Source organism: Leucoraja erinacea, chromosome 7 (genome assembly GCF_028641065.1).
Source record: "Leucoraja erinacea ecotype New England chromosome 7, Leri_hhj_1, whole genome shotgun sequence".
Taxonomy (NCBI): domain Eukaryota; kingdom Metazoa; phylum Chordata; class Chondrichthyes; order Rajiformes; family Rajidae; genus Leucoraja; species Leucoraja erinaceus.
This window is the reverse complement of record NC_073383.1, coordinates 30,166,120-30,186,842: the sequence shown is the minus strand read 5'-3', so window position 1 is coordinate 30,186,842 and position 20,723 is coordinate 30,166,120. Positions and strand designations below refer to the sequence as shown.

Genomic DNA, 20,723 nt, shown 5'->3' with positions numbered 1-20,723 from the left:
AATTTGTTGAACACCATCCGCTGTGATGAGAAACGAAAGGCTGCCATAACTGAGTAAAAAAGTTTGAGATTTCCTTATTATTTACACTAGCTCTACTTCCCTTGCTATCTCCAACAAACACTAAGTATCTAAAATTCTGCTTTTGCTCCTTGCCAATTCTATCTGTGCTTTAGTGAGGGGAATGTCTTCAATCATTTGCAAAGGTGGTTCTTCGCATCTGACGAAGTGTTACTGGCAATGGACTACATATGTTGTCAAGTCTGGTCTCTGCCAAACCTGTGCATCTATCTGTAACAAGCTCAAGTGAAACAGACAGACACAAGAAACTGCAGATGCTGGAATCTTGAGCAAAAAAACAAAGCGTTGGACAAACTCTATGGGTCAGGCAGCATTTGTGGAGGGACTGGCGATGTTTCTAATCACAACTCTTCTTCAGACTGATTGGAGTAGGGGAAGCTGTTAAAGAGAGGTGTGGGTAAAGCCTGTCAAGGACAGTTGAGATGGGGGGGGGGGGGGGGGGGGGTGTGATTAGCAGATGGGTAGTTAGTGACAAAGGCTGGGGGTAATAAAATATAAGGGCAGAAACTACTCCCAAGTCAAATAAAAAAAAACAAAATGCTGGAGTAACTGAGTGGGTTAGGCAACATTTCTGGAGAACATGGATAGGTGATGTGGGCCAGGACCCGTCTTCAGACTGATTATGGGGGGTGGGGGAAGAAAGTTGGAAGAGAGGAGGCAGGTAATAGGCGAAATATACTAAAAAGGAACTGCAAATGCTGGTTGATACCAACGATAGACACAAAAAGCTGGAGTAACTCAGCGGGTCAGGCAGAATCTCTGGAGAAAATGGATAGGAAACGTTTTGTGTTGCGATGCTTCTTCATAGCTGGCAGGTAATAGGTAGATACAGGCGATGGAGGATTTTGGTGGGCACATGGTGGACAAAGACCAGAGGTGAAAATACAGAAGGTGCGAGAACACAGGACTGATGAGTTGTGAATTGATGGCGCACGGAGAGGGAGGGGAAAGAAGGGAAAGGGAGGTGCATTTTTGTGTCTTTTTATTAGCCAGCATCTGCAGTTCCTTGTTTCTTCCAAGGCAAGCACAGGTCCACCACTGATGTTCTGGTCTGGCACCTCCTCTAATCTGGACAAAATTACGAGAGATCACCTGAAATCCTCCAACAACGTGGCACCTAGGCCAGGCAAGGTAGCTGATCCCAGCCTCATCGGGACTTCCGTAGCCGATTGACGGGTTGAATTTTCCCCTTGTGGCCGGGTCTCTGGAGCCGGCGAATCCGTTACCAAAGCCGACCTCCGGGGCCGACTGCAGGCCAGTATCTCGGCCCCTTGGTGGCCTTGACAGACTGTTCCGGTACCGTTGGACACATCTTAGAGGCCATGACCTTTGTTGGTTTGGCAAAACGTATAATTTAGAAATGCTCTGGAACCAAGGGTGCGGGAAAATCGGTGGTGGACCTGTACCTGGTTTGTCCTCAAGCCCAATTTCTGCTCTTGCAGATTGAAATGCGTTGAAGGTAGGAAATTGGTAACAACTTATATAACTAGTTTACAATGTCAATGGCCAGCCATAAAACGAACAAATTTAAAACAGAGACCTGTGAGTCACTTCTTATTATGCAGGGTTAAGAAATCACATGGTCAATAGTTCTGGGTAAGTTAGAATCTTCTGAATATCCTGGATCTTTTCAGGATCGTTTATTTTTTTTAATAGAATTGTAACCTTTACATTATGCTTTAATCAGCAATAAAGAGACAATATAAAGAATGGGAGTTGATCTAAATGAAACTTACAAAAGGCTCAAAGTGAGGGAGTAAATAAAAATATGTTATGATTAGCTACTAAATGATAGCATGGGTTTCTGTCTAAATTACATTTCTTCATAACTTAAAATTGCACAAAAATTCAAATATTTTTCTCCAACAACTCGTACAAACATAAGAATTAAGAGTAGGTGGACCTTCAAGCCTGCCCTGCTAATTATTCAGATTGTGGCTGATCTAATTCAGTCCCATTTTCTTCTAATATTCCCAGACCCCTCGATTATATATTGAGATATCTAATGATCTCTGTTTTAAATTAACAAAATGAACATGTCCATAGCCCCATGAAAGGATAATTTCAAAGATTCACGATCATCTGAGTTAAGGGATTTCTCGTCTTAGTCCTAAATGGTTTAGCCTATATTCTGAGGCTGTGACTCCGGGTTCTAGGCTCCTTAGTGAGGGAATAAAACTTGTCTACATTTATCTGGCTGAGCCTTTTGCTTCAATTATTCTATTTGTTTTCCATTGTTGTTATATCACCACCGTAGGGATCTATAGGAGGTACTACCTCAAAAAGCCAGCCAACATCATCAAAGACCCACACTACCCTGGCCACACTCTTATTTCCACTACTACCACTAGGGAGGTCTGAAAACCATGATTACCAGGTTCATGCACAGCTTCTCCCCAACAACCATCAAGAACAGGAAGACTGCACTAAACTAAGCACAGCATCTATGAACTTCTGTGGACTGTCTTTGGTTGCACTGCCGACTTTGGTTTTTGAACTCTTGTGGCTACCTAGTATTACGGTTATGACTTTATTATATTTTAACAAGTATATTTTATCTGTGTGAATTGCATTTACGTGCCTGTAAATCTGTTGTAAGTGAAAGTTTAGTAGAAGAAACAAAGAACTGTAGATGCTGATTTACCAAGGACACAAAGTGCTGGAGTAACAGTGAAACGGCAGCATCCCTGGAGAACATGGACAGGTGACGTTTTGGGTTGGCACTCTTCTTCAGACTTTTAGTTATAAAGTAAGAGTTTAATTGTTCCATTGTCAGTACATATGGCAATGAAACTGTCTTGACTCTTGATATATTTTCTTTACAGTTCTTCCTCCATTTCCTTTCTGAAGGTTTGTGGTACACCCCCAATGTGACCAATCCCTTTCTACCCTTTAAGTCAATTTTTACAGAATGTTTCGTCTTTTTTAATTATATCCTTCTATGGTTTCTGATGAACAGTCACCCGGTGTATTTTTTCCCCTTTCATATCATGTAGAAATACTTTATTGCCAATATTTAGTTGTCAATCTGTCTGCAACTATATTTCTGATATCTCATTGCATCTAATACTTTATTTAAAATACATTCTACTTCCCCCAATTCTCTGTATATTGCTGCATTGACACATTTATGTTTTTATTTTTATGATTCCTGATTTTTAATAAAGCTGATAGTGAATGACTTTGTACATCTATTTCTGTTTCTTAAGCATTTATACGTCCACATTTTTGTACTTTGTTGTCCTTTTTACTGAGGTTTAGATTACTAATATATCCATGGCAACCCTTACCATCCCCCTCCCCAACTGCTGTCCATTGTTAAAGTCATTTCAATAGTTCCATTTATTCATTACAATACGAATTTTGTCTAAAGAAATTAAGATACTGAACCAGGAAAAATAACAGCGTATGCAACAAATAGATATCATTAGCAAAATAAGAAAAGAACGAGTCTGATTATTGAACATTCACTGAACATGCGGGCGCAACTTGAAGCAATTATTAATGAAGATGTAAACAAAAACATAATGCTGGAGGTACTTAGCAGGTCTGCAGCATCTGTGGAAAGAAAAGTAGTGTTAACATTTTAGGTCGATGAACTCATCTGAATGGGAAAAGTGCTAAAACAAATGTTTTACAGTGTGACAAGTTGAAATAAATAACTAAGTCAATACAACATATAAAAATGCGGAATAATTTTAATAACTAGGACACACCCCTATGCCTCGTGATAACTCCTCCCCGCCATTACCCAGTCATGTGACCCTACCCCCGATTGCCAAGGGTTCACATAGCAAGTGGCCTAACCACCGGGTGCCGCCACACTGTGCTCATAAAATATCCACTTTGGGTTCTAAAAAGGGTTCCCTGGTTGATTATGCTGCTCTATTGTGTGAGCCTAAATTACATTCCTTCTAGCCTCATTTTGTTTTGATTTGTATTTATAGTCATACAGCATGGAAACAGCCCCTTGGGTCCAACTTGCTCATGCTGGCCAAGCTTCCCCATCTACGTTAGTTCCACTGCCCACATTTAGCCCATATCCTTCTAAACCTTTCCTCTCCATGTACCAATCCAAATATTTTTTAAATGTTATCGTACCTGCCTCAACTACCCCCTCTGGCAGCTTGTTACATATATCCACCAATCTCTGTGTGAAAAAGTTGCCCCTCGGGATCCTATTAAATCTTTCCCTTCTCACCTTAAACTTATGTCTTCTGTTTCTTGATTCCCCTACTCTGGATTAAGGACTATGTGCATCTACCCTATCTCTTCCCCACATGCCTGCCCAACCACTCCCTACAGCATTTCTATAATTATATCCACATATCACTAATAACTAGTAAGGGTGGCACAGAGGCGCAGCTGGTAGAGCTGCTGGCTCACAGCACCAGAGACTCAGGTTCGATTCTGGCCTTAGGTGCTGTCTGTGTGTAGTTTCCATAGTCACTCTGTGACTGCGTGGGTTTCTTGCAGGTCCTCTGGTTTCTTCCCACATCCCGAAGATATGCAGGTTTGTAGGATAATTGGCCCTGTAAATTACCGCTACTGTTTAGGAAGTGGATGAAAGTGGGATAACATAGAACATGGGTGATCGATAGTTGGCTCAGACTCAGTGGACCGAAGGGCCTATTTCCATGCTGTATCTCTAAACTAAACCAAATGGATTGGAGATCTCATTCTAGAATAAAACAAAAATGATTTATTGTAACGTATCACATTTTCTTATACCTGTAGTAATTTGTAAACTATAATACAACCAATAGAACTAAGTATTTATTTTGGCTAAATTATACCACATATAATCTAATATTCTTTACCTTTATGAAAACTTGTGAAGAATAATAAAGGAATTATAATTTAATTTGGGAAAGACAAGAGTGGTACACAAATTAACGTTTATTTGAAGCATATGATAAAGTTGGTTGGTTTTGTAAGGTATCAAAATATACTACATGGCATAATTATAATATATCACAGTTCTAATTGATCTGGCTGTTATTTTTGATTTTGTAGTGATGTAGGAACTTTCAGTGATGAATGAACTTTGGATATTGCGGCAGTGCTTTGGCAGGATAGATTAGAGGGCTCGTCTAGTGAGGCTATTTGGGTGGAACTGAGAAATGGGAAAGGTGTAGCAACACTTATAGGGTTGTATTATAGACCGACTAATGGGGAGCGAGAATTGGAAGAGCAAATATGTAAGGAGATCGCAGATATTAGTAGTAAGCACAAGGTAGTGATTGTGGGAGATTTCAATTTTCCACACATAGACTGGGAAACACATTCTGTAAAAGGGCTGGATGGTTTGGAGTTTGTAACATGTGTGCAGGATAGTTTTTTGCAGCAATACATAGAGGTACCTACTAGAGAAGGGGCAGTGCTGGACCTCCTGTTAGGAAATGAAACAGGTCAGTTGACGGAGGTATGTGTTGGGGAGCACTTCGGGTCCAGTGATCACAAAATCATTAGTTTCAATATAATTATGGAGAAGGTCAGAACTGGACCAAGGGTTGAGATTTTTGATTGTAGAAAGGCTAACTTTGAGGAGATGCGAAAGGATTTAAAAGGAGTGAATTGGGACATTTTGTTTCATGGGAAGAATGTAGTAGAGAAATGGAGGACATTTAAAGATGACATTTTAAGAGTACAGAATCTTTATGTCCCTGTTTGGTTGAAAGGAAAGAGTAATAATTGGAAAGAGCCATGGTTTTCAAGGGAAATTGGACACCGTTCGGAAAAAGAGAGAGATCTACAATAATTATAGGCAGCATGGAGTAAATGAGGTGCTTGAGGAGTATAAAGAATGTAAAAAGAATCTTAAGAAAGAAATTAGAAAAGCTAAAAGAAGATATGAGATTGCTTTAGCAAGTAAGGTGAAAGTAAATCCAAAGGTTTTCTACAGCTATATTAATAGCAAAAGGATAACGAGGGATAAAATTGGTCCATTAGAGAGTCAGAGTGGACAGCTATCTGCAGAGCCAAAAGAGATGGGGGGAGATATTGAACAATTTCTTTTCTTCGGTATTCACCAAGGAGAAGGATATTGAATTATGTGAGGTAAGGGAAACAAGAAGGGTAGCTATGGAAACTATGAGGATCAAAGAAGAGGAAGTACTGACACTTTTGAAAAATATAAAAGTGGATAAATCTCCAGGTCCTGACAGGATATTCCCTAGGACATTGAGGGAAGTTAGTGTAGAAATAGCAGGGGCTATGACAGAAATATTTCAAATGTCATTAGAAATGGGAATGGTGCCGGAGGATTGGCGTATTGCGCAAGTTGTTCCATTGTTTAAAAAGGGTTCTAAGAGTAAACCTAGCAATTATAGACCTGTTAGTTTGACGTCAGTGGTGGGCAAATTAATGAAAAGGATACTTAGAGATAATATATATAATAATCTGGATAAACAGGGTCTGATTGAGAACAGTCAACATGGATTTGTGCCTGGAAGGTCATGTTTGACTAATCTTCTTGAATTTTTTGAAGAGGTTACAAGGGAAATTGATGAGGGTAAAGCGATGGATGTTGTCTATATGGACTTCAGTAAGGCATTTGACAAGGTTCCACATGGAAGGTTGGTTAAGAAGGTTCAATTGTTGAGTATTAATAGTGTTAATAACTGTTTGTCAGGTTGGAGGCCGGTGACTAGTGAGGTGCCTCAGGGATCTGTGTTGGGTCCACTGTTGTTTGTCATATACATCAACGATCTGGATGAAGGTGTAGTAAATTGAATTAGTAAGTATGCAGATGATACTAAGATAGGTGGTGTTGTGGAAAATGAAGTAGATTTTCAAAGTCTACAGAGAGATTTAGGCCATTTGGAAGAGTGGGCTGAAAGATGGCAGATGGAGTTTAATGCTGATAAGTGTGAGGTGCTACATCTTGGCAGGACAAATCAAAATAGGACGTACATGGTAAATGGTAGCAAATTGAGGAATGCAGTTGAACAGAGGGATCTAGGAATAACTGTGCATAGTTCCCTGAAGGTGGAATCTCATATAGATAGGGTGGTAAAGAAAGCTTTTGGTGTGCTGGCCTTTATAAATCAGAGCATTGAGTATAGAAGTTTGGATGTAATGTTAAAATTGTACAAGGCATTGGTGAGGCCAATTCTGGAATACGGTGTACAATTCTGGTTGCCAAATTATAGGAAAGATGTCAACAAAATAGTACAGAGGAGATACTAGAATGTTGCCTGGGTTTCAGCACCTAAGTTACAGATAAAGGTTGAACAAGATAGGTCTTTATTCTTTGGAGCGCAGAAGGTTAAGGGGGGCTTGATAGAGGTCTTTAAAATTATGAGAGGGATAGACAGAGTTGACGTGGATAAGCTTTTTCCATTGAGAGTAGGGAAGATTCAAACAAGAGGACATGATTTGAGAATTAAGGGACAAAAGTTTAGGGGCAACATGAGGGGGAACTTCTTTAGTCAGAGAGTGGTAGCAGTGTGGAATGAGCTTCCAGTGGAAGTGGTGAAGGCAGGTTTGTTTTTATCATTTAAAAATAAATTGGATAGGTATATGGACGGGAAAGGAATGGAGGGTTATGGTCTGAGTGCAGGTAGGTGAGAGTAAGTGTTCGGCATGGATTAGAAGGGCCGAGATGGCCAGTTTCCGTGCTGTAATTGTTATATGGTTATAAGTATGTCGTACAGTCTTGGATTCTTTTTCCTGGAACATCAGAGGTTTAGTGGAGAACTGATAGAAATATGTAAAATTATAAGCGGCATGAATAGAGTAGGCAGTCAGAACCTTTTTCCCAGGATGGAAATATCAAATACTTGAGGGCATACTTTTAAAATGAGAGGGGCATAGTTTAAAGGAGATGTACCTGGCAAGTTTTTTTGACAGAGAATGGTGAATGCCTGGAATGCGCTGCCAGGGATGGTGGTGGAGACAGATGTGATAGTAGGATTTAAGAGGCTTTTAAATATGCAGGGAATGGAGGGAAATGGATCATGTGCTGGCAGGTTTGTCTTGGCATTATGTTTGGTACAGACATTGTGGGACATGTCTACAATAAAAGCATAATTTATTGTAGTATCTAATTAACAAACATTTATAAACTTACATTTTCTGAAACAAACTGAATAGAAATGCTATGTTGACTATCTTGTTTTCAGATGAGCTATGTGGGAGTAATGCACTTCTTGTGATAATACTTTGTCCAAAGTTGCTATTGTAACACAAAAAATAACATAAGAATTCAAAAGAACCCTGATTGAATGTTAAAATCCATTTAGAGCTAGTTTTATTATTTGCTGCTTCTTTTTTATACATCTACACTAGTCCCACCAGCCAAACGCGGGGCAGGTGGGACTAGTGTAGATGGGGCATCGTGGCCAGTATTGGCAAGTTGGGCCTGTTTCCATGCTGCGTGACTATATGAAAATAATTTGCAAGCAGAAGTCAGAAACGTCAAAATAAACACCAACGTCTTGTTACAAAAATATTTCACTTAATGTAAATTAAAGTTGTAAATAGAAATCAGTAATCCAATAAATAATTCAAAAACATTTAGTAAGCCTGGGTTTTCAGAAGTATTCCATCTTTCTGATGGCAATGAAAACAATTTGCATTCCCTTCAAGTTAAATGTTTTGTTTTCTAGTTTTGATAAAATTACTGCCCGTTATACCGAAGAGATCAAATTTGTATTCCCGGAATGTAACAGTGAAAAATCAATAAGGGCAAGCAGAACGCAGCTGCCTCTGCAGATCCTTTGGTCAGTTCTGACCAAAATAATTAATACTGAATATCCAATTGAACACCGTTTATTTTAACAGAACAATCCGTTCTTCCTGCATTAAAAAAAAAACTATCAGCCCATGTAACCTCAACATGAATGCAAGGATTTCCACCCAAGATGTTTTCTTGTAAAGACTCAAAATTTGAATACTTATATTGTGCATCTTTCCCCGTGTGTGCGTGCAATGGATTCCAATCATTGTACTTGCACTTATGTTACAAATGACCGCGGTAAAGCTGAGCTGACATTGCATCGCCTGCAACAACAAAAAAACAGAGGACGAGAAGCTTTTATAATGAATTACAGGAGCCATGCAGCTCTCACGTGGTCAATGATGTAGTAAATTTAAAAAATGCTCAGAAGAAAAAAGTATATTTAAAAAAGAAAAAATCTTGTAGTTGATTGAGTTAAATAACAAGGACTTTGATCTGTTGGTTTCTCTGCTGCACAATGTAGTGAATTAAAAATCCTTGAGGAAAAAAAGACATTAAAAAAAAATCTTGCAGTTGATTGTGTGAAATGAAAAGGAGAAACCCAATCTGCTGATTTGTCTTCTCCATAATGTAGTAAATTAAAAAAATCCTTAAGAAAAAATATATTAAAAAATATTGATTGAGTGAAATAGAGGTTTCTGAGCTGCTGATTTCTCTGCTCCACAATGTAGTGAATAAAATCATGAGCGGAAAAAAGGTATATTCAAAAAAAGAAATCATGCAGTTGATTGAGTGAAATAACAAGGACTGGTGTGCTGATTTTTTTCCTGCTCTAATGTAGTAAATAACAATTCCTTAGGAAAAAATTGAATGTGGATTGAAATAAAAATGTCTATGATGTGCTGATTACCATGCTCCACATAGTAAATTTAAAAATCCTCAGAGAAAAAAAAATCTTAAAAAAAATCTTGCAGTTGATTGAGTAAAATAAAAAGATTAATCCAATCTGCTGATTAGTCTGTTCCACAATGTAGTAACTGTAAAAATCCTTAATAGGAAAAAAAACATCATTTTAAGAATGTTGATTGAGTGAAATAAAGCAGATATAAAATTTGCTGATTTTCCTGCTCCATCGTGCAGTAAATAAAATATCCTGTGGAAAGAAAAAGTATATTTTAAAAATATGAAATCCTGCAGTTGATTGAGTGAAATAAAGAGGGACTCAGATCTGCTAATTACTCTGCCCCACACTAGTAAATTAAAAAATATCTAAATGAAATCTTGCAGGTGATTGAGTGATATAACAGGGAGAACTCCAACCTGCTGATTTACTTCTTCAGTAAATAAAATATCCTAAGGAAGAAAATAAGTATATTTAAAAAAGAAATGCTACAGTTGAGTGAAATAAAGAGGAGTCGGATCTGTTGATTTATCTGCTCCACGATGTAATAAATAAAAAAACCTACGGAGGAAAACAAAAGTATATATTTATAAATTCTTCCAGTTGATTGAGTGAAATAACGAGGACATTGATCTGTTGATTACTCCTGGCTGTAGTAAATAAAAAATCCTGAGGAAAAACAATGTACATTTAAAGAAGAAATGTTTGCAGTTGATTGAGTGAAATAACGAGGACTGATCTGTTGATTTCTCTGCTCCACTTTGTAGTAACTAAAAAAACCCGAAACAACTCCTGTTATTTGGGCACTATTAAAATAACTCAAATCTTCTGATTTCTCCGCTCCACAATGTGGTAAATAAAAAGTCCTGAGGTAAAAGAAAGTATATTTAGAGCAGAAATGCTGCAGTTGTTTTGAGTGATATAAGAAGGGGAACTCCAATCTGCTGCCTACTCTGCTCCACAATGACGTAAATAACAAATCCTAAGGAGGAAAAAGAAAGTATATTTAAAGCAGAAATGGTGCAGTTGATTGAGTGAAATAAAGAGTCCGGTCTGCTGATTTCTCCTTCACAATAAAGTAAAGAACAAATAAAGAGGAACAATAAAGTATTTTTAAGAAGAAATTGTGCAGTTGTTTTAGTGAAATAAAGGTCAAGATCTGCTGATTGCTCTGTTCCACAATAGTAAATAACAAATCCTAAGGAGTAAAAAGAAAGTGTATTTAAAGAAGAAATTGTGCGGTTGTTTGGGTGAAATAGAAGAGTCAGATCTGCTGTTTTCTCTGCTCCACGCTGTAGTGAATAACAAATCGCGAGGAGGAGAAGTAAAGTATGTTTGGAGGAGGAGGAATGGTGCAGTTGTGGAGTGGGGAGGACTGGGAGCTGCTTTCATTGAGCAAGCAGAGTGCTTGTGGTGGCAGCAAGTTTCATTGTTTGAGCCGCGCCTGACGTCAGCCCGGGGTGAACCACATGCACTGGAGCTGAAAAACTCTCCGTGTCCTCGCAGCTCCGCCGAATTAACCCAACCCCCCCCTTCAAATCTTTTATTTTCTCCTCCCGCCTCAATTACACACAAAAAAAAAGTTTGGAAAGGGGAAAACCAGGAAGGTTCAGAGCAAATAACCGCACCGTCTTGTGTTATCTTTAAAACTCTCTCTCTCGACGTATCCGGAAGGGAAGTCGATGACATTTGCGGGGCTGTAGGTGAGTTGGGTTTTCCTTTTTTTTTTCCCCTCTCTCGTATTTTCGGAGGTAAAGATGTAAATATACAGGGGCAGCAAGAGTGGCAGGGAAGATGGGGCGAGGTGTTGGTGTGAGGGGAGATTTGGGGGCGGCCGAGGCTCGGGGTTGCTCGGTAACGCTCTCCACTTTGTGTCTCCAACCGTCTCTGTCTCCTGTCGCTTTAATTAATCCTTTTGTAACTGCGGAGGAAAACACTTTTCCCCTTTCCAGTACCTCAGAATTGTTCACAAATCCGTGAAATTGTCGAATGGCACCGGATTCGTGTTCCTCGCCTCCGTGTTTGGGGGGTTTTCTCATTACATTTCTGAAGGGTTATCGTCCGATTTATCTCCCTCTTTCTCTCTCTTCCTCCTCTCTCGTGTAGTTTGTATTTAAAAAACCGTGAGGAAAACAAACGGACGCGAGCTGGGTCGAGGCCGGCGGGGCCTGTTCTCCGCTGCCGGGGCCTGGGCTGGAGGCAGCGGGCGGCTCAGGCCGCAGGCAAGGGGTGGGCAGAGGGGCTGGAGGGTAGGGGTGGGCAGAGGGGCAGGTTGGAGGGAGTGGGCAGAGGCTGGGGGTGGGTAAAGGGGCAGAGAGGCTGGGAGCAGGGAAGGGGTGGGCAGAGAGGGAATATTGCAGGAGCGGGGCAGAGAGGATGGGTGACAGGAGGGGGTGGTGGGCTGGAGGGAAACAAGAGGCGGGTGGGCAGTAGCTGGAGGGCCGGGTGGGCAGGAGGAGGGCAGAGTGGATGGAGGAGAGGCAGTGGGGGGAGGGAGGGGGGGGGGGGAGAGTGGTGAGGGTGAGCAGGAGGGGGTGGATAAAGGGGAACTAGATGCGGTGTGGCGGGTAGAGTGCCCGGAGGGGGCCAGAGAACAAGCAACAAGTGGCTGGGGAGTGGGCAGGACGGGGTGGGGTGGGAAAATATGCCAAGAGAATGGGCAAAGAGGGCAGGAGGGGGAGTGTGCCGGGGAGAGGGGGATGTGCCAGGGAGAGGGGGGGCTGGGAGTGGGGAGAGGGGGGGGAGTGAGAAGAGGCTGGGCTGGGAGGGGGAAAAGGTGCAATTGAGTGAACAGGTGGGCAAGGGGGGAGTACCTGGAAGGTTGTGGGGCAGGCAGGAGGAATGACTTGAAGGCAGAGGCCTCTGGGTGGGCAAGGGGAGTGGACAAGAAGTGGGGTACAAATGGGATAGGCAAGGAGGAATGGGCAAGATGCATCACCTTTTGTCCACACACCCTCTCTCATCCTCCAATCTTATTCCCTCACACCACAACCTCGCATCCTCGCTCACTCACACCCTCATTAATTCATATGCTCTCCCACTCCCTGGCACACTACCCCTACCACTGGCGCGCAACCCCAGCCCAGCCTCTTCCCACTCCCCCCTCTCTCTCTGTCCCTCACCCCCCCCACCCCACCCCACCCCGGCACACTCCCACACGTCTCCCCAACATGCTTCTCCCGCCCCCCCCCCCCCTCTCCCTGGCATGCTCCTCTCGCCCTGGCTCTCCCCCTTCTGTCGCCCTGGCATACTCCCCCCCCCTCTTCCCTGTTGTGCGCTACACATCTCCCTTCCACACACACTCTCCCTCTGCCCCATCCTGGCATGCTCTCCCTCGCTTTCGCTTTTTCGGCCCGACAAGACCTCTCCCTCGCCCACTACCTTCCTCCCTCGCCATCGCCCTTGCCCGATATCTTACGCACGACATCACCCCCCCCCTATGCCCAATAACCCCCCCCCCAGCTCTCACCCCCCCCCCCACCCAGGCTCTCTTGATTTCACCTTCCCTTGCCCAATTCTCCCCTCTAGCCCCACCACTCATCATCCTCCTTGTCCGTCCCCTTCCATCTCTCTCACCTCCATCTCCCTCTCCCTCCCCCCTCTCCTCCATCTCCTCCCCCGTCTCCTCTCCCTCCCACCCTCCCCTCCCCCTCTCCTTCACCCCCCTCCCCCCCCCTCCTCCATCTCCCTCCCCCTCCCTCCATCTCCCTCCTTTCCCCTCCAAAACTCAACATCTACTCAAGCTAGTCCTCTTAAGGGAAGTTTGTGAGATGTTCTTCAATTTCCTTCCCCCTTCTCCCCATCCCTTCCTGAGATCCTCAACCCCCCACCCCCCCTCAAATCTCTCCCCCCCCCATCTCCCTCCCCTCCTCACCCCCACCCCCTCCCTCCCCCCCCCCCTCCCTCTCTCTCTCTCTCTCTCTCTCTCTCTCTCTCTCTCTCCCCCCCTTCCCCCGCCCCCTAATTAATCTTCTCCCTTCCTCCTCACTCTCCCCCCCCCCCCCCACACTCCCTGTCGTTGACAGTCCGGAGGCCGGGCGATCTGGGCCGGGCCTCGCCTCGGCGTCACCCATCACAGCTGCGTCTCATCCTCGGCCATGCTAAACACCACCACCACCATTCATTCAGATCAATTAAAGGATAACTCTTTTTTCTGTTATTATTATTAAAAGAGACCCGCTGTCTGGTCTTACCCCCCCGCCCCTCCCCAAGGTTACGTGTCCATGCCTCTCCCTCCGCCGCTCCATCTTCTCCCCTCCCTCTCGCTTTGTACCTTCGCCGCCGTCGCCGCTTTATTCAGGCGAGTTGTTGAAATTTATCCCTTTGTGTATATTACAATATCCTCCATTTTTCTTCTCTTCAAAACAACAACCCTTCGCCATCTTGGGTAATGTGTTTTTTTTTAAAGCCTTTTGTTTGGAGGAAGGTTTTTTTTAAAACAACATACGGACTCCCCAAAGTTAGGAATCCTTTCGGGGTCAGTGACGTCATATAAAGTTTGAGTGTAATCCCCCCCGTCTTGTGTTTCTGGCTGTTTGTTTCTTATCCTGTTCATCAATGGGATTTTATTTCTTCCAACTTCCGAGCTGCTTTTTAAAATGAAACTGCACAGAAACTTTAGATAAGCTGTATAAGGCCTGGACTTGTCCGATATTAAACCCAGGGCAAAAGTGGACAGTTTCTGGAGCAAGAATAATGTTGCTGCTTTGTTGACAGGATTTTGTTGTTGTTGAGAAGGAAAACAATATCAGTGGTGGTACTTGAAGAGTCGATATAAATATATGAATATGGTTGTAAAATGAACATTGGAGCGTTAGCTCTTCCCACTAAACGTGGTGCAGTTTTAGAAGTGTAAATATTTTAAATAGAAGTACGTGCTGGTATTGCATTTTGATTAGTTTATTTGTTCGATTATTAAAAGCATGGGAAATATTTTTACAAACTACCCACTGAATCTCAAATTAAAAAAAATGAATAATAGAACTGTAAACATTTCTATAAATACAGCATGGTTCGTAATTCCCACATTTCCTAGCATTATATTGATTCTCACAAGCTATCAACATTTCCTCAGAGGGAGGTCTTTTTGGAAATTTATGTTCATGTATAACATTTCATATAACAATAATTAGTACCACCCATAGACGAAGAAAACACCAATGGTGCCTTTCAGACATGTCTTCATATCTATCTTTTTATTTGTATCAATTTTGAAAGATTAATACATGTAACTTATTACAGTGTGTGTAAGTGAGAACAGCATATGCTGATTTGAACCGAGGACGGACACAAAAAACTGGAGTAACTCAGCGGGTCAGGCAGCGCAGCGACTGAAGAAGGGTCAGGACCCAGAACGTCAACTATTCCTTTTCCAGAGATGTTGCCTGGCCCACTGAGTTACTCCAGCTTTTTGTGGCTGTTTTAACTTATTACAGTACTTATTTTAACACAAGTGGCAGTGAAGGCTGTGTTTCTAAGATTTAAATTTGTTTAAAATTATACTCTTAGCACAGGCTATAAAATACTCTGGTGTTATGTTCGAGCAAGTTTAAAATAAGTTGTATTTCTCTCTCTATAAACGATGGATTGCAGTTTATTGTTGTGCAAAGTTTTGTGGATAAGTTGACAGAAAATAGAAAAAAATAAAGTTGGAATGCTAGCTAGAATTTTCAGTGTTCTAACTCGAAAATGCTGTCAGAGCTTTTAAGTGGTTTTGTGGTTTATGATCTACCATTTTTTAAATTGTTTGTAGTGGGCAAATTTAAAGACGGAGAAAAATCTTTTATTGTGATTATATGTAATTACTAATCTGAGAGGGCAATGCACTGCAACCAAATACTTTGTATATTGGTAACAAACCCACTCCAATCTTGGGGTTAATTTTTTTTTGAAATGCAAAAGCCCAAACAGCAGATGGCTTTAAATTATACATGCAACAAAAGCCTGCAAGATTTGGCAGATTAAGCAGGGGAGATAAGCTGATCAAAGAAAAACAAAATATTGCTTGCATGATTATTGCATTTCTTCTGCAAAGTTGCTTGAAATGCTGCATTTTGTATTTGATATTTTTCCTCCTTTTAACTCTGGGTGATACTAATTTATATGTGTCATTTAGGATAGTTGAGCAGGCTTCCGTGTTGTTGATTGGAATACTACTAATGTGATATAACATCTTTGGTGTTCAAAAGTAGTAAATAAAATAATCAAATTCATGGGATGAGTTTATTGAAGCAGAAAGCACCCCGAGAGAGGGAGAAATGTGGACATTCTTTTCCTAATATTATTAAATAATAATGTGAACTTTCCAGCTTGTGTCAAATGGGTTTTATTCCAATAAGGTTCCACACCTCTGCTCAACAGAAAAATATCAAAACGCATTGTCCTTTTCTACTGGTAACACCAGTTGTCATCAATTATCAGTTTGACACAAGGGCAAAAATGGATTCTGGAGTAATATTGCATGTTAAATCAAATAAGCAAAATGCATCCGCGGGGCTTTAAAGCATTTATTATTTATCATTTAAAAAACTAAAAAATCAACATTTTAAGTTCACATTATGCTTGATTACTGATCATATGTTGTACAATAATGTAGCAGTAATATGCATTAAGGTCTTTCTATAATTGGTTTTGCATCACCTATCAGAAATATTTGAGTGAATATTGCATGCAGTGTTAATGATATTTGAGGTAAACACTTTTTTGTTGCTAAAAATGTTAATGTGTTTAAAAACAAGAAAGAAATACAAGGCTATGCTTGTATTTCTTTGTTTAGCTGTTTTTGTTGTGTCAGATGAAATATGAAGGAGCAGATGTTTTGCCAAACATCCTGATGTGCTCATTTCCTTATGGGAGTGTATGACTTTTTCTTCTGATGCATTGAGTTGACAGCTGCTTGATTTCATGGAGCTGCTAAGAACCCATTAGTGGTGTCATTGAATTGAAACAGAACAGTCACTCCCAGCTTGAATTGTAATTCCAAATGTCTTCAATTGTTGTATATCTGCAACACAAGAGATTTTAATACCACAATTTGATTAGGTTTGTTCCCGACATGGTTGTTTTACATTATAGATATAAGAATAAGCATGAGCTTGCGATGTAAAATTATATATTGTTTTATGGAAATTTTTACAGAGCACGTGTCATTGCTGTAAGTCTATAAAGCTAGTAATTCGGGTGTTAATAATTCCATGGTAATTTATTAAGTATCTGAACAACCTGTCACTAGTACTCTTTGAGTATTTTGTACCAAAATAATTGCATTCGTTTTTTTTAGAGATTTCTACTTCTGTTAACAGAAACAGATCTCTTGGCCCAAATCATCGTGAGCTGTAATAGTGAAGACGTATTCACAATTTAGTCAGAATGTCCGGGTGTTTCGGTTGTAAATTTAAGTGGTCACCTGTATATTTAAATAGTTCTAAAGTGATGTGTGTCTATGATAAGTATACTTTCTGTTTTAGAGACTAAAAATATTGAAAGGCAGACTTTATTGTCGTCCTTAAGTAACAATTTTATTACTGAAATTATTAAATTCTTTTTCCATTTGTGGATTGGAACTACTGGCTAACATGTAACTTTCTTTGTAAATATTTTCTTGCTTCAAAAGTTTGAAGGTTTGGGTCTGTTGCCATTATTTGTCAACCAAATAAGTGGTTGTTATTTTTTAAAGCCATAAATATCTTGATAATGTCTGAACTATTATGCAGTACTTGGAGCTGTGAGTATAAAAACAGCGCGGGGCTTGCTTCTACAGAGGCCCGGGGAGCCGTTGGTGCGGTATATATGGACTTCAGTAAGGCCTTTGACAAGGTTCCTCACGGAAGGTTGGTTAAGAAAATTCAATGGTTGGGTATTAATGGTGTAGTAGCAAGATGGATTCAACAGTGGCTGAATGGGAGATGCCAGAGAGTAATGGTGGATGGTTGTTTGTCAGGTTGGAGGCCAGTGACTAGTGGGGTGCCACAGGGATCTGTGTTGGGTCCACTGTTGTTTGTCATGTACATCAATGATCTGGATGATGGTGTGGTAAATTGGATTAGTAAGTATGCAGATGATACTAAGATAGGTGGGGTTGTGGATAATGAAGTAGATTTTCAAAGTCTACAGAGAGATTTATGCCAGTTGGAAGAGTGGGCTGAAAGATGGCAGATGGAGTTTAATGCTGATAAGTGTGAGGTGCTACATCTTGGCAGGACAAATCAAAATAGGACGTACATGGTAAATGGTAGGGAATTGAAAAATGCAGGTGAACAGAGGGATCTGGGAATAACTGTGCACAGTTCCCTGAAAGTGGAATCTCATGTAGATAGGGTGGTAAAGAAAGCTTTTGGTGTGCTGGCCTTTATAAATCAGAGCATTGAGTATAGAAGTTAGGATGTAATGTTAATATTGTACAAGGCATTGGTGAGGCCAATTCTGGAGTATGGTGTACAATTTTGGTTGCCTAATTATAGGAAGGATGTCAACAAAATAGAGAGAGTACAGAGGAGATTTACTAGAATGTTGCCTGGGTTTCAGCAAGTTACAGAGAAAGGTTGAACAAGTTAGGGCTTTATTCTTTGGAGCGCAGAAGGTTAAGGGGGGACTTGATAGAGGTCTTTAAAATGATGAGAGGGATAGACAGAGTTGATGTGGATAAGCTTTTCCCACTGAGAGTAGGGAAGATTCAAACAAGGGGACATGACTTGAGAATTAAGGGACCGAAGTTTAGGGGTAACATGAACTTCTTTACTCAGAGAGTGGTGGCTGTGTGGAATGAGCTTCCAGTGAAGGTGGTGGAGGCAGGTTTGTTTTTATCATTTAAAAATAAATTGGATAGTTATATGGATGGGAAAGGAATGGAGGGTTATGGTCTGAGCGCAGGTATATGGGACTAGAGGAGAATACGTGTTCGGCACAGACTAGAAGGGTCGAGATGGCCTCTTTCCGTGCTGTAATTGTTATATGGTATTATATGGTTTTTGTACTGAAGGACTGTACCTACCAATGTAGATGGGGCATCTTGGTCGGCATAGGCTAGTTGGGCCGAAGAGCCTGTTTCTATGCTGCATGACTTTATGACTATGAAATAGAAATCAAAAGAACACGTCTGGTTCAGTCACAACTCTAAACTGTCACAACAAAAACAGTTGGAAGCTGGCAGTTATTTCACTGACTTACCACAATTTACACAAACATTCCCACTTTTATTGTAACATTTTATGTTTGTTTTATTTTGAGGAAGGTATTTGGATACACTTTGTATAGCTAGGTAAATAAGCTCTCTGTACTTTAGCTTCAGGTTAAATTTTAAACCAAAATGTTTAAATTTGATTATTTCGATTAACTGCTCTAAATTAAAACAGCAACCCAGAGCAATTCCTTTCTGCTCCTGCTAGTAAATTGAAAATTTGCTGGAATAGTGATGATCTTTATTTATTGACCATTCCCTGCAATGTGGGCAGTAATCAGCAGTAGCTCAGATAATAGGTCCCTGACTTATTGTGTTTTTCTTTGCACTTGCTACATTTCTTCAGTGGCTTGTCCTTGAATCTTCTGCAGAGAGCTGTAAAATCAAACAGGTCAGCAGTTTTTGTTGGTACTTTCACTAATCAGAATTTTGAAACAAAGGGAAATGTCCATAAAGCAGCTGCAGTAAAAAAATTACCAGTATTTAATCACTGCCATTTTAACTGGCAATGAAAAAGTGTACCTTCAGCACATTTTTTTCTAATATTAAGCTTGATATTAATAAAGACCACAAAATGTTGAGTTGTGATTTGAGGGTGTTAAAAATGTAAAACTGGTTAATTATTTTTTTTAAATAAATATGAAAGAATCTAAATGTGCAGGATCATTGGACTGATCATAAACAGTATACCAAACATACCGCTCTTGAAGAGAGGCATCCGAGTAGTTTAATGAAGGAGATAATTGTATTTTTGCCCTGTTTTTCTGTTCTTGGTCTTTCCATGGGCAGCTTCTCATTAATCACTTAAGCATTAGACTTGGTCAGGGCAGAGAGGTTCATCAAATTGGTGGTTGGTTTAGTGTTAAGAACAGTGCTGAAGCTCTTGAAGGATGGACATAAATATATCTGGGGTCTTTGTATGCAAACCCTAGAGGTTAATACTGTATAATTCAATGTCCTTTCTCTGTTTTATATGATTGATGTTTTTTTTAAGGATTTGAAGCTTGATGCAAGTCTTTCAGTAGGTCATGGGTGACACCTTCTGATTGGTCAAATTTTTGTGTGTAGGGGGAGGGGAGGCCTTGAGTATGCTGCAGAGATGGTTGATTCTCCCTGAGATCATTGTCATATTGCCTGTGCAGTTATAAGAACATCGGAATGATTGACGTATCCCACTGTGATAATGGAGGCCGGTGTTTCAAATGCTAGTAGTTTTTGCCTGTTTGTACTGCTGATTAATGCTGTTTGCATTCTTAATATGGCTAACATGTAATACATGAATGAACTACTGAGTTTTTGTTGCAAAGATATTACTGAGATTTGGCTGTTTGAGGAGTGGTTGCCTCAATAATTTACAACCGTGATATCAAGCATACTTCTATCTGCAGATTTCATAAAAGCTTACACATCAAAACTGCGTTGGATAGCAATAGTTTGTATTGATCATCTTCATTTAAGAATCTGGTCACTTCTGTCACATAGGCTTTCTTTTTTGCTGTGCTAGCTTCAATGTTGAATTAATAATGTAGATTAAATGCATAAACTGGTGAGTCAGTTTGAGGCGGCATAGGGCAGTAATACAAATTGTGTAGTTAGTAATCTGAAGGAGAATACTAAAATTATGATTATTTAAGAATTCCACCAGCATTTTTCTTGGATTAGGACAGTGGCAAAGTATTTCTCTGAAATAAAAATCAGAAGGTGCTGGAAATGCTCAGCAGGTCAGGCAGCATATCATTTGGATGAAAGGTAATGAACATGAGATGTTAACTGTTTCGCTCTCCACAGGTACCTTTTCTTGTGTTTTTATTTCAGATTTCCAGCATCTGCTGTACTCTGCTTGTTGAAAAATGTCCTTCCTTGTGCTTTAGTTACCTTATGTCTTT

General features: G+C 40.6%; 1 long non-coding RNA gene across 1 annotated transcript in view; it reads left to right on the top strand.

Annotated features, from left to right (window-relative positions):
* Positions 1-11,018: 11,018 nt before the first annotated feature.
* The window catches only part of LOC129698817 (uncharacterized), a 72,604-nt gene continuing 62,899 nt past the window's right edge, over positions 11,019-20,723 (top strand). Inside the window, exon 1 of the long non-coding RNA XR_008723731.1 lies at positions 11,019-11,365. This is a non-coding gene — a long non-coding RNA (uncharacterized LOC129698817). The remainder of the gene's footprint in view (positions 11,366-20,723) is intronic.